This window comes from Mycteria americana, chromosome 5 (assembly GCF_035582795.1).
Source record: "Mycteria americana isolate JAX WOST 10 ecotype Jacksonville Zoo and Gardens chromosome 5, USCA_MyAme_1.0, whole genome shotgun sequence".
Taxonomy (NCBI): Eukaryota; Metazoa; Chordata; class Aves; order Ciconiiformes; family Ciconiidae; genus Mycteria; species Mycteria americana.
Genome location: NC_134369.1, coordinates 3,871,337 through 3,886,046, shown reverse-complemented (window position 1 = coordinate 3,886,046; position 14,710 = coordinate 3,871,337). Strand labels below are relative to the sequence as shown.

At 40.9% G+C, this 14,710-nt stretch overlaps 1 long non-coding RNA gene across 4 annotated transcripts in view; it reads right to left on the bottom strand.

Moving 5' to 3' along the window:
• Positions 1-14,152, bottom strand: part of LOC142410086 (uncharacterized) — a 33,369-nt gene extending 19,217 nt beyond the window's left edge. The window contains exons 1-2 of one of the 4 annotated variants that reach the window (XR_012775829.1): positions 13,010-14,152; positions 12,773-12,899 (exon numbers count right to left, since the gene is read on the bottom strand). This is a non-coding gene — a long non-coding RNA (uncharacterized LOC142410086). The remainder of the gene's footprint in view (positions 1-12,772; positions 12,900-13,009) is intronic. The other 3 variants (XR_012775828.1, XR_012775827.1, XR_012775826.1) reach the window with 3 other exon arrangements.
• Positions 14,153-14,710: the final 558 nt, after the last annotated feature.

Sequence of the window (14,710 nt, the reverse complement as noted above, 5' to 3'; positions counted from 1 at the left end):
GCACCGCTCCCACCGCTGTAGCTGAAGATAGAGCCTTGCCTCTGTGTTTTCTTACCTGGTGCCAAGAGATATCTATTATAACTCCTAAAATATGTTGGCTGTACAGCAGTGCCTGATTACCTTCACATTGCACTAGCTCTACAAAGAGGACAAAAATACACCTATATAGATGATGTAAGAGGATACGCATGCATGTTTTATTCCGAAGAGCATCTCCAGAACAGCTGCTGATACTTTGCCGGTTGCATTTTACTTGTAACATTTCAGCATTTGCCAGCAAGATTTTTTGCACTGCATGCAGATGGCCAGGTGTTATTATCACTCCACCCACATGCCTGAGGTCCAGTAACAGTCCTGCTCCTGGCAAAATTCAATCTTTTCTCATCTCTCGACCCATGTTCATCTTTGTATTGTTTTTTAATTAATCTATGGTTAGCTGAAGCTCCTGCCATAAATCAATGATTCCCTTTCAATTCTTGTTAAAGATTTTTCATTTCCCTAAATTTGTGGCGCATTGCTCAGAAGCCGCTAACAGCACACTTTTCTCTCATTATCAAATCAGTGAGGAATGGAGTCAATGAAGCAAAAAACATAAACCCGGCACTGAGGACCTTCAGGCTTAAGGGCCTTTCTATCTGCTCCAGACACGCTGCAAATGAAAACATAGTCTTTTGCCACCTTGAAAGCTACAGGGCAGATCCCCTCTTGGTGTAAAGCACCATAGCTCTGTTTTGGGACGCAAGCAGGATGTCCTCATTTACACCAGCTAAATATCTGACACTGTACGCTGCCTACTTCTCTAGCTGAGGGAACAGCTCGCTGTCTGTGAAACTGCCCCTCAAAGAGGAATCGCTGGAGTTTTCTGTGACTATGTATTTCTAAATGCAAGTTTTCCATATCTTTTTATTTTGCCAAGCAGTATATTGAGGTCTGTACCAAGTTCTTCAGGGGACACTCACATTGAGGATGTCTCTTTGTGCCTCCCTGCGCAAATGTGCGCAGTGTTTCTTAGCACTGTCATTTAATGAAGTTCTAATCGTCATGGGGTTCAGTTTACAAGAAAGCAGTCTTAAAAATCCCAAGACTTTCTAACCGTGTTTGTTTTAAAAAGAGAAGATGAACAAATTACACAAAAGAGAGTGATGAACATACCTTCTTGTTCTCTTAAGTGGCGTGAGGAAAATCACCGTTTAGTCAATGAAGGAAAATGCAAGCTATAACACATTTTAAGGTAGTTTATCAGGGTGACTGTGTGCCCAGCAAGATCTGTGAACTGCACACACTAGAACTAGGCCCAGTTACAGCATCCTTTATGGCTTAAGCCCATGCTCACTATGCATGTGTATTACATTAAACTTCTTCCTTCTCCTTTTCTCCAGTTACCCTTCTGTGCATTTTGGTCTAAATTTTCAGAAAATTGCATGCACAGTTCCTACGATTATGCATGTAATCAATTAGTTATTTATGTATACAACTACTGTGACCAGGTATGCAAATCTCCAAGCAGCTTTTGCCATTTTTCAATAATCTAGCCCTTTGTCATTTATACGTCCACTTTTGTTCCAAACAGCAAGTTCATGGAAATTTAACTCATTTGAAACATATGCGTAGATCCATATGAACTGCCCAAAAGCGTCACAAAGAGAAAGGATAACCTTGTTGTTAAGGCAGGAGAGCGCGAAATCTGGTTTCCATTCTGAGTTCTGCCACACATTTCCTGTGTAACCTTGGGCAAGTCATGAACTGTAACCTATCTCAGTGTAGCTGACCTACATGTAAAGCAGACAGAGCCATCCTTACTTGGCGGGGTTATTGAGACGTTTCATTTGTTAGTGCACATGAAAAACATTGAAACAATTAAGTGGAAGGTGCTAGAGAAGTATAAGCTATCAGTAATGGTATTATATATAGTCACAGTAACACACATGATGGATGATCCGTAGTCAATCGTGAAACAGTAAGTAAAGGGGCAAACATGGCCATTGAGGACTGAGCAAAGAAAATGGCATACCAATTCAAGCAGAGAGATGAATGAGAACCAAACAGTAATGGTGAGCATGAGCAGGCATGGGAGTAATTAACCTTTATACTGCAATTTCTACTATCCTACTTGGCCTTGTCCTTTTACAAAGGGCCCCAGTGTCAGAAGACAGTTGAGAAGAACTGAGCTGGTTAATACGGCGCTGACCACCTCACGGTCTGTCTGACGGGCATGACTTATTCTTCATTAATCAGGATAATCCTGATGATAGTGATATTCATGCCAGGTATTGGCCAAAAGCTGGTGGAGAACATTGTTCTCTGTTTGGTTTCCTGTAACTGTGTTCAGATACAGGAAAACATGCCCTCTTTGTTTCCTTATACACCAGAACAGAACTGCCAAGTCAATTCTGTTGCTGTGGTTGCTTTCTTCTTTTTGGATAAAATGCAGTTAGACTTGCACATCAGTTCACTAAATGTTTGGGGTATGGCCTTGTGGGAGCCATATACATCATGACATGTTCTGAGAGAATACATGTCCTTTTAAAAATTACCTAATTTTGTAGCTGACCTATATATGGCACTCACGCTGACATCATTAGGAGTCTAGAGTAGACTGATTGCCGTATCTGGCCCAAATTTATGACTTAATACAGCAAAATGTTCAGTATCCTCAGATCCAACTGGGATAAAATGTTACATCTTGGGCTCCATATAGCAAATTTCTATTTTGATTAACAAAACCTTTCCTCGTGAGAAATGAAGCAAAGCTTTTGAAAACCTTTTGAAGATTGTATCTCTTTACCTCTGCAAAACAATTTGATGAGTCTTTATTTCATGCGTGATATTCCTTGGGAGGATTTGGAAATCAGAATTAAAAACTAACATAGAACGAACGAAAAAATTCTGGTACGTTTAAGTTTGAGGTTTTCTGAGCTACAGGCGAATGTTTGAAAATACGCCTTGATACCTACCTCGAAAGGTGGTTGTCATGCTGTGAGTCCATATTCAAACTGCAGCTGAGGAAGCAAGCCTACCGACAGCACGTTTGATGAATTTGCTACAGAGAGCTTTGTACTTCCAATGTTAAACGTTCAGGTGTCCAGGGACTGAGAAAGCTGTGAGCTGCTGCAGCACGTCGGCCTCCTGAGATCCCTGGAATTCACCCCTGTTTGAATTGGAGCACATCGTTTGGAAAAAGATATCATCTTGATTTAAAATGTTCCAGTGAGGGAAAATACACTATAAACTTTGGGAAATTATTTCAATGGCTAATTAAACTCAATTAAAAATCTATGATGATCAGAAGGGATCTTTGCAGGGGTCCTTATCGGCTACAGAGAAGGAGCCCAGATTTACTATTTTTATATGTGAATTGCACCTGTGTGACGTCGTATTTTTTTTAATCACCAACTGCAATACAAAAACACACTGACTGTAAAAATCTGGCCGCAGAATGATTAGAAGACTTACTATTCCCTTCCAGGTCTTGTGAAGTGTTCATTAAATCTATTAGACATAACCTGAAAAATGGAGATAATAGGCATGTGCCGTGGGAGTAGTTCCACCACACTTTAGCTGGTCTTCATTATCATCGGAGCTAGAGTCAATGGAAAAACACAGACACTTCTACAACATGATTCATTTGATCTTAGGCGTACACCCACCTTACATTTAGATGGATGAATCACATTCGTAGTATGTGTGGCAGTTAAGAAAATTTGGGCTGTGGCCCTAATTCTGAGCAATCAAGAAAAGGCCAGATGAAACAGTTCTACCTGATGGAAAAGGATCTGCAAGACAACAGGGTGGAGGGAGTCAATCTTCAGCTCAGCTGCATGGTGTTCCCCTGCAATCGCTGGTCGCTGCAGTGCTGTAGAGAAATGCCCTAAAGCCATGTCACCACGTTAAGCGCCGACTCCTGAAAGGAGCAGATTTGTCCAGCAAAACTGTTGGAGCCCAAGTCCCAACGTCCATCCATGCTTCCAGCGCTTTAGGGATTTTACTCTGGGCCAGATGTAGTCAAGTCCCACTGGCTGCATGTAAGTTAGGTTCACTCCTGGAGCTGGAACAGACCTCATGGTTTGGATGAATCTAAAAGGAATCGAGTCCACGTGCTCTGCGATGTGAACCAGCGCACAGCAAGGGGAACAACAGGGAGGTTCACTTCGGAAACAAACTCCAGGTCTGTGCTGCAGTGTTCCCAAGTGTTTTTTCTTCATGACAATAAGGTAGGTGGATCTCTGCTCAAGGGTAGATCTCTATTAGTGGTCATTATGTTCTCCATCCTAGTCCATAAGCTGCTAGAGACATTCAGTTATACGTTCCCAGAGCCAAAGCAAGTAGTCCGCTGCTTTTTCTGTCTTGGGATGTGTGGTTGCTGACTCCTGTCAAATGTAGCTAGTAAGTTCAGAACTACAATGCTCACTGGCTTTGGGTAAAAGTGCCCAGGGACCTAGTCTAACAGCCGGTGCCTGCGAGTGAGGTATCTGCCTGGGTTTCAAACTATGGTTAGATACTGCATTCTGAGCAATTGCCTATGTTTCACTCTAACCTGAATCCCTGATGAAGCTTACAGATCAGATTGGATTGGTCGAAACCAGACATTCAGCAAATCTAGGCACTGCAGTCCTTTCTCTTTTTTTCATACAAATTCTCTGCTTCAGCACAGCAGAAATACCTACTTCCCTCTCTGCTTGGGCTTTTGTAACTCTACAGGCTTTAAAAGCATCTGTCCCTTTACAGTTTGATCTTGAGTAGAATTTCTTCCAGTACTAATGGAGATAACTCTAGGAATAAGGTTCCTTAAACTGCAAGTTCCTTAAAGGAGAGGTCCATCTTTCATTTCTTCTGTAAGTGTTGTGCTCATCTACAGGTTTTATAGAGTTAATAATAATAATAATAATAATGCAGAGTTACACAGGTGGAAACTTAAAACAAGAGGTCAGACGAGAAACACGGCTTTCATCAATGTCTGGGGTCATCACTGGAATGCAAAGAGATCATTTCATTTGTAGAAGACTCAGTAATTGTAGGAGGAATATTGTCTACCCCCTTCTCCACTCTCCACAGAAATTACCTAATAGTTTCCAATTGAGATGGCTTTTAAAAGAATTTGGTTTTGATTCAGTCATCATCTCAGAATAAGGAAAAGTATTTTACTTTTAAATCGTAATTTTCATAGTTGTCTAATGCCAGCTGAAATTCGCACCATTCCTCAACTAACATATGCTTCTTAAATTTTCTCTGCCTTTGATATACATCTAATAAAATAAATAGGTGAAAATAATAATCTGCTGTACTTCTAACCCAACATCCAAAAAGTTCCTTGAGAAGCTGGATTTAATTTCCAGACAGGGAAGCTGAGGCAGAGGGAGCTCTAGGGCTTTGCCTGGGATCACACAGCAAGGCAGCAATTGACCTGGGAATAAAATCCAGGTGTGCTGTTTAATTTCCACACGCAGCCCTCTAACCGATACTACCGTCCCAATCCCTTCTCTCTACAGCTATACCTGATTTCTAACAGTGTTGGGAAAGTGTTATTTTTGTGTAAGGTTCCAAAGCTAGTTGTCTTACCTGAACCTACTGAATTTTAAAATGCTGTATTATTTTGCTTTTAGGGATGAGAAAATGTTTACTCCACCTGTCAGTCCCTATCACAGAAATGATACGCTGATAAATCTCAGTGCTCATGATTGCTGCTGCCAAAAGATCGGGTCGCTGTAAAGATGAAAAACGTCATTTAAAAAGGCGAAAACGTTCAGCTACTTATATGACAAATACAATGGAGGGAGATTTTCTTCCCGATGAGGCTTTTTAAATGTGAGCTGTTAACTAAGGAGTGGCCTGTTGGTGTACACATGCAAAAGCAGTATTCAGAGTGCTTGTCTGGCCTAAGTAGGAAGGTGCTGTTCCGTTTAACGGGGGCAAGGCCCAGCTACAAAGAAGGGATAATGGAGATGCCATTGACGACAGGGATGCATGCAGAAGCCACAGAGATTCCTCCTTTTGTCTCCAGCCCGATCACAAGGGCCAGGATTCTTTCACGCACAGAAAGAAACAATTGCCGGGCCCTTGAAGGAAATTCAGTTGAGTCCCAGGTAGTGTCAACTAAGAATCTTTTTGTTCGTAGAGAAGAAAAATATGCCCATTGCAAGACTTCACATACATCAAGTTGTTGGGGTCTTTTTAAACAGAATTAGGCAAAAGCTTTCTCTGCTTCCTCCCACAAAACGCCTTGGGAACTTGCTGCAGATCCCAACTGTCAAGTTGTTGCCTTTTTCGTTTGGTCGAAAATACATCTATATTTTTCTCCTCCCCAATTAGATAATCTTTATTTTTCATTCACCTCAGGTCTAGCTGCATCACTTTGACCTCTCTGTGAGGCCTGGGTAAATCCTGAAGATGCTGGGCCACAATTCTTAAGAAGGAAACTTCAAGTTCTTTCCGCTTCACTTCCCCTTCACATGTCTGAGGCAGTTAACGTTGCTGCCCCATAGTCTGCGTGGCAGGAGCTGTGTGCTAGCTGTGGCACCTATTGTCTGCATTTTTCCTCTCGTTAGTCTCCTTGACCTTTTATTGTCTTACTCCTGCAGTGTCAGGTCAGACTTAGTGTAGGTCTCCCTTCACTAAGGACCCCTTTCCTTTCGTGGATCACTAAGCAGGACAATTGCTCTATCCATCTTTTCAGGGTCTATTGTCGAGCCCCCCCTGAGCTGAGAAAGGTTTGATTCACTGGGAAACCATTTTGGTCAAAGGGAAGCCTGACTATGTGTCCTTTTAGGAACTCTGTCTTAATCACTGACTTTTTTATCTGGGATATGAAGAGGATTCAGGAGATCAAAAGGTTTGGGAGTACATGGGTTTGACCACATTTTTCCTGGAAATAATGGGAAACCTCCACTGAAAAATGAGCTCCGTTACAATGGGCAAACAAGAAGGAAAGCCACATAGTGTTCCCAGAGCATTCTGAATCATCAGACCTTCAATAGCTTCCATAGAGAAGGGAAAAAGTAAACAGAAAATGTAAATGGAATGTAATAATTAATGGACCTAAAGAAACAGACTCATTCGATTTGCGCATAATTGCTGCCTTTAAAAAAAAGATAAGTCAAAAGAAATCGACAGAGCAGATGGAGAAGGCTGAAGACTGGAAGTTCAGTTTGGCTGAGTATGCAATGGACATGTGTGTGATTACTCAGAATTAGTAGCTCGCCTCACCTTTACAAGTGCTTATACATTCAACAGCCCCATGTATTTCCCAGGACCATGGGAGGTTACAGAGATCTTGCTGGAGCACCACAGCAGAACGATGTTGGTGTTGAAGGCCCTGACTTTGTCACTAGGATTCAGCCACACTCTTGCTAATGCCTTGAAGATTTCTTCCTGCATGGAAGAATTATAAGGCCTTATATAGGACAATCATGAAACTTCAGTGACTGTATTTCCAAGGAAGTTAACCAGCAGCAACCATTCCCATTCAGGCAATTTCTTGAAATAGAGATGTAAGCACCTCTTTTGGTGCACAAGTTTCAAAGCGTTTGGTTCAGGGACTTGACAAAAACCAGGAAGAATGAAAATGCCTTTTTTCCTGCCATCTAGCTAGAACCCTTTTACCTGCTGGTGTGCCAAATGCTTTTTAAAATGAACATTTCAGTCTTCCTTCAATTAGCCATTACCTCTGCACAGAGTCAGCTCAAGCCTTTTCAAAATGCAAAGCTGAATATTCCTGTGTAAGGATAAAAGAGAGGAAAGGGACTGGTCTTGGGAAGGGAGGCAAGCAAAGGGAGGAACTTGGACAGAAGGTCTTGGAGAGCTGGACTCCTGTTCCTGCTCTCAATAAGACGAAAGAAAAAAATGAAAGCAGAAGCCAGTGCCTCAACTTTTCCCTTTGACCTAGGCAAAGTCAAGAGGGAGCCAGGCTGTTTTGTCTATCTCCAGCAATCTACTTTTCCTAGGTATTATCTGTGCATTTCCTTACTTTTTTTTATACTTTTAACATGAATAATTAAGGATTCTGCTTTGGAAAGCACCCCAATTTAGGCAAAAGTTCGTATTTAAACTTTAGTACATGCTGAGATCTTTACCGGAGTCAAAGAAAAAGAGTCAACTGGACGTAGTGAGTAGCTATGCACTGGTTTTTGGATGAGGAGCTACAGCTGGCTTCAAACAAGGTCAAACTTTCAGATTAAACATTTCTTCTCCAATAAGAAAGTGAGAAAAAAAGCCTTTTACAAAAACTAGAAAACTCAGATTAAAAGAAAAAGTCTTTCCAGCCATGAAGAGTAAGAAGTGACACCATCCACATCTCTGATGTTTCAGGTAGAGCTAAGTGTAGAACTGAATGAAATGTGAACCATTCCCGTTTTCTACAGTGAAATTTCTGAGCCTGACATTTCTTAGTTGGAAAACAGACATAATCCTTGTGATATTTACATTAAGTACGACCAGGAGAATTCTCTTTTTTTTGTTTACCAGCATATATTGTCACTGAAGGCACAGAAGTATCTACAGTAACCTTTGTGCCACCTTAATTTGCTCCTGCCATGTGACTTCCCAGTGTCAACCAATCGCTTAATGTCAGCAGTGTCACTTTCTGTCAACATTACCAAGTAGAAGTGTCCAGGATATTAAATATGCTTGCTTTTACATATAAGAGGAAGGGAAAAAGTGATCCAAGCATTTCCTGTACTGTAGGAACACCTGAATATTGTTTCAGTTGCATTGTGACTGACTCATTGACAAAGTTCTGCTCCAGAAGAGTCTTTAGTCCTGATCCCTAATGACACTAAATATCGATCTTCTATTAATGAGTCCCAAACATATGAGGAAAAAAAAAGTGATCAGTGAATGAAAACACAAGTATATCTGCAGACCTGGTGGAATCAGTATAGCTGCAGTTTCCGATTCCCAAAGGCAGAGAGCAAGTACTGTGGGATCTATCTCAGCCATATTGGGAAAGCCCTTTGCGTAATGGAAGTGCAGTCTCACGTGGTTAAGCTTATTTGGAAAACTTGAGTTTTATGTACCCTTTAAGCTTGATAAAGAGAGCTTTGCTGAATACCTGCAAGGATCTAACCACCCCGGATTCTGAGTATGTGGCAATGCCACCAGCTTTCAGCTGGTATTCACCTGGTACTATAGAAGTTACTTTCTCTCTACCCCTTTTTGATGGTTATCTGGGACAAATCTGATCCAGCGTTTGTAACTGTGGTGCGTATTGCGTGGTTAAAAAAGTTAGGTCAAAAAAGATCCCAGAGGAAATACCTTTAAGAGAGAATGAGGAATTGTTTTCCTTTTCTCTGGTGACTTAACATCAAGGCTATTGATAGAGGTTTCCTTCTGGACCCCTCTAGGTTGCTTGACACCCAGTGAGCATCGCTCAGGTGAGCTGCCACACTTCTTACCTGTGAAAGCAGCAAGTTGTCCTAGGTACCCTCACAGTTCAGTCTTTCTTGATGAGCTAACTTTGGTAAAATTTATTATGGGCCACAGGAGAAATTAATTCCCCTGACAGAGAAGCAGATTGAGAATTTAACTTAGCATAGCTAATTTGTCCCACGTAACTTGGAAGGTCTCATACCGCCTGCTCTGTCAGCAGACTGGTGGAGGCAGGACCTCCAACAAAGTAATGGTAAAAGGAGGAGGGTCACCTCTTCCATTAGCACATCTGGATCAGGAATAGGATGATTTACTATCCCCGCCCCAAACTCCTATTGAAATGAACAATCCCGTTCCTCACAAAGGACTAGTGGCTCTGCTGCATATTTAACTGGAATGGTAATATGGTCAGTTGCATAGCTAAAGATGTAAGAATTATAATATGATTGAGCTAATTGCTTCCAGAGGGAAAGAAACAGAAAGAAGCTATAAAAAGGTATGCGATATTTGAAAATCAGATTTTTTCCCCCAAATAATACTGTTTGCAGAGCTTTACATGTCAGCTGGAACAGAAATTATTAACTGTTCTTTCTTGTAAGCATGTACATTTTCTGTGTTTTGTTAAATCTTTTCTCCATCTACTGGTTCATGCTAATAGCTTCCATAGTAAAATGCAGTACATACAGGTGGGCAAAATGACTGCGTATTCCAAGTAATTAGTTGCAGTTAGTAACTAACCCTTGATGTTGTATTCAACCTTGTAATTTTCTAATCTTGAGACACTGAGTAAGTGCAAAGCTGTATTAACTCTTCTTTTGTAATAGCTGGACCAGTAGCTGGTTAAAGTCAAAGGAAAGATTCCCATTAACTTTAGTGGTGTGTGAATCAAGCTCTTGATATATATAGAAGGCCCCTGAAAACAAAGTTGTTGTTTTTTTTTAATGTATTGTCTCATTTGTTGAATAGCATGGCTTACTGCCCAGCGTTATGGCAGTTCACAATGACTATTCTTCCCACCCATTCTCCTTCTCCTCCTTCCATTAATCAGTGATGGGTCGAATTCAAATGTTTTGGAAGTTCTGTCTGGTTTTGATGTGACGGTACATAAAAATATCTACAAAGTAGTTATTAGGGTGCTTGGTGTGGCTGCATTTGTCCTGGGGAAACCTTCCCCTCCTCTCTGAGAGCAGCAGCACATTTTGTGGGAAGGTTGGCAGCTCTACAAGGTCTTCTTTGAGGCGGGCTCCACTCCCTCTGCCCCAGTGGTACATCCATCATTTTTGGTTTTCCTTTCCAAAATGCTTTTCACAAAAGTCACTTCCTTGTTTCACATTACTCCATGCTTTGTGAATTCAGACTGAAACATGCTGTGAACCAGATCCGTATCTGGTGTAAATCAGCATCATCCTGCTGCTCTCAGTGGAGCTACAAAATTTTGTATCCATGGAGGATCTTGCCCATGAACTTTCTACACAAAGAGGCAGTTTTGGTGGAGTGAAAAAGGGTTCATGTGTTTTGGGAAGAGATATTAGCAGGAACAGCACATGGAAAATCCCACCTAAACAATGAGGTGTTTAACTTCACAGACACTAACATCTCAGTTCTGCCTAATGAGATAATTCTTGATGATTTTTTTGCCCTGACAACCCTCATATGGTCCATTTCTGGGTACTAGAAATTGGTGCAGAGCAAAAAAGGACTGGGCTGCTGACTGTATAAGAGAGCTCAATTAGTATCACAAACTAGCCCTATATAAATATATCCTTTGCACTCCCATTTCCTTATATAACTGACCACCCCAAGCACCTTTTTAAAAAGTTGCTCAAAGTTTATTCAAGGATGCATTTGGTTAGATTTACAGTATTCGTCACTTGTTGGCCAAAAGTGACATAAGGGATTTCAATGTGCTGCTTTTAACGTGGTGACGCTGCCTTTAATTTAGCGTAAGTGATTATATATGTTTGACTGTCAAATCACTGTATGTAGCTTTTGTGGTTGGGGGCTTGTTTTATCAAAGAATTCTGCTGAACCTCTTCCAAACCAGAACTCCCATGTGTATAATTATATTGTATTTTCATTATATAAACTTTATTTTTAAGACTGAAAACATATGAAATGATTATGGGAATGTGCATTCTATACAACACCACCACGTATTTGTGGGAAGAGAAGTTTATAACATAAACCAAATGTTGTCATTAATATACAGGTATAAGATGCATCCATGTGACCCATAAAACTAACGATGGAATAGAGGGATGTGAAAATACACGCAATTGCGCTTCAGATTGAAAGACATTTATAGCAACCTTTATTTTGCATTAAATAGCACCTATGTGATACTCTGTGGAAGTAGAGGTCAAAGATTCATAGCCTGCGGTTGAACAGTACCTGTATAGCCAAGTTAGGTGCTTCCAAAATATCTTTCAAAGTGATTGACAAAAAATGTTATTACTTCATTAATATATTTGATTGGTGCAAATAGAGCTCTTTGAGAGACCTGTTTGAGAGACCTATTTTGTCCTAATTTCAAGGTGACACTGGGACGATGATTTTGGTGTTTTGCCCTAAAATTGTACACTGGGATTATGTCCTTAGTTTAATTTCATTGTCTTCTGTCACAACCCAATGAGGACCTAATTCCAGTTTGAATAGGTGCCACAGAGACCAACATTTTAAGAGATCTGCAACAGAATATTGTTTAAGGCAGGATCCAAAATTATACCCAACAGCAAGGTCTGGCTGGGAGGGATAAACTGTGTAAGTTCTGAGTAAGCTGTCATCACCATCATGTCCACAGTCCATATTCATTCATAGATTTATTTTTTTTTATTAACAAGGCTGTCAAGCATTGTCCCTATGTTATAAACCGGGAACTGAATCACCATGTAGATTAAGCATCTTACCGAGAACACACTAAGTATGTCCATATAATTCAGCACTTGAATTCAGTTCTCTTTCTGCACCCTTACTCCATTGCCCGAAATAATAAGCTGTCCTTTATTTCAAATATCTTTGGTAGCTCCCTATGTAATCCAATTTTTTTTTCTCTCTGCCTCAGTAATTTTTGCTTGACTAATGGCAATTCTTTAAAAACCAATCATCAAAAAAAATAAAGACTCTAAAGGGTGCATCATGAAAGCAAACCATTATATATATATGTACATATATCTATACGTACATACAAACATACGCACATAGAGAGCGAGAGAGATACACACATTCACACACAGAGCAAACTAGAGGACACATCCATCATCAGAACAATCTATGAGTCATCCAAGATAAATGCTAACTCTTTCAAGGCAGTCCTATACAATAGATCAATAAACAATATCTTCCGTCTGTGGCTGGGAATTTAGACCCAGTCATTTACAAGCTAAAAAACAGGTCAAGGAATAATGATGATAACTTGCCTTATCGTCAAGCAGTGTGTGTGACTGTTGTCGTCTGTAAACTACTGACGTGGGCTCACGTGGGCTCTGATTCTTCTGTCGGGGTGACAGCACAGAAGTCAGTGATGTTACACTGCTGTAAACCTGAGTGGAAAATCAGGGCCAGGGTCTAAAAAAACCCTCTTATAATTATGCATAACTTATATGTTAAGATAGAATAAACTTTTAAAAGGACAACAAATGCAGAAAAATACCTGAGTCAAATGAACACGAGGCTTCCTAATCACCAGAGAAGTCATCTGAAGACAGTTTTGCAGGCTCAGTGTAGCAAATTCCTGCACAGCATTCTCAAAGTCCCCAGCCGGAGTCACTTTGAGCTCAACCGCTCTTGAGCAGAGAGAGCTTGGAAGCTGATGAATCACTATTGAGCAGTATGTATGTTTTCATAAGCTCCACTTTAAGGAATGTCCATTCAGCATCTAAGCTAATGACCATTGGATAAGGGTGCAGATGGAATGCGGTTTCCACATTTGGAAACACACTGTGATGAATCTGTTCTTTAAGTGTGTTTATGTTTGAGGGACTTTGCATGCAGGCTATCTCCTCAATGGCATGTTAAACTCTGCTCGCCAAAGAGAAGAGTGCAAGAGGTGAGGTAGTGGAGGGGGAGGAGAAGAGTCCAAAAGGATGGAAAAGCTTCAAAATACATTTCTTTAGAAGCACTGAAATTGAATTTGCAAGGTTTGAAGAGCCTTTCTCATTTAAAGGAAGAATAATAAACTCCAATAACTCATCCAAACTCACCACAAATGATTAAATCATTTGAGGGGTCTGGAGCTGCAAAACAAGACACCATGTTTTCCAGTATCTCCACAATGAATTTAATTTGCCAGTACATCATGTGATCCAACACTGAAATCTCTCAAAATGTTTGCAGACGACTTTTGTAGATTTTTTTGAAGCTCTACTGATTCCCCCTTTCCATATCTCCATGTGCATGCTGAGGTATGCTGTCACTGTTGTCAGTTAAGATTTGTCTTTCACAGTCTCAGCGATGATTTTTGGTATAAGGGATGACTTTGTGAGGGTCCTGTATTTCAGCACGGCATTTAGGCCTAGCTCCCATCGTGTGTGTATTTACATTGGAGACAATTGGTTCACATTAGGTATTCTGCAGACTCAGTACTGCAGTTTCTTATAGTTTCTATAGAGCAGAGAGACTAGAGCTAGAAACTTAAAAACTGGTTTGTAGACAACACAGAATTATCCTCAGCTTTTCTCCCAAAGTCATGTAAACAACTTCCCCACTCCCAAAATAACTCGCAAACTACCTTTCCCCCTCCTCATACTTATGTATTCCTCTGCACTTCCTGATCTTGGCAGGGATATTTCAGAAATAGCTATTACAATGGTGTTTCCACTCCGAAAGAGGAAACACTGGGTGGGAGGAGTTATGAAAGGAACAGAGGAAGCAAAGCTGTTTTCATACCATCTCAAGCTGCACTTTTACAGCAAATAGGTGGAAATGCATCTGGGTGAAGTACGCTGTTGAGCCGTCAGAGCCCCACCGTTGTACAGCACAAGGCCAAAAGTGAATATGCATAAACCGGAGCGTGTGTGGCTCCTTGCATCATTCAGCACAGCTGACGCTGACAGGCAGCTCTAAACTGTTGAACAAACTGAATGAATCAAGGTCAGGCCAGAGTCAGCAGCAAGCTTCCCTCCCTCCACGATTCACTGATACATGAAAGGTACTGACTGGATGGCTCTTTCGTGTGGCTTTGTGCAGTCGTACAGTGGAAGTTGCTCCGTCACATGTCTGTCAGCAATCCAAGATTTTAATTCTGAACTTTTCCATGAAACCAATAGCTATATTTTCTGGCTCTGGCCCGCTCGAGTGCTTGGCCAGGGCTATGGGAATGAAATGTCAAAGCAGCCTGTCTATGAGTTGAGAT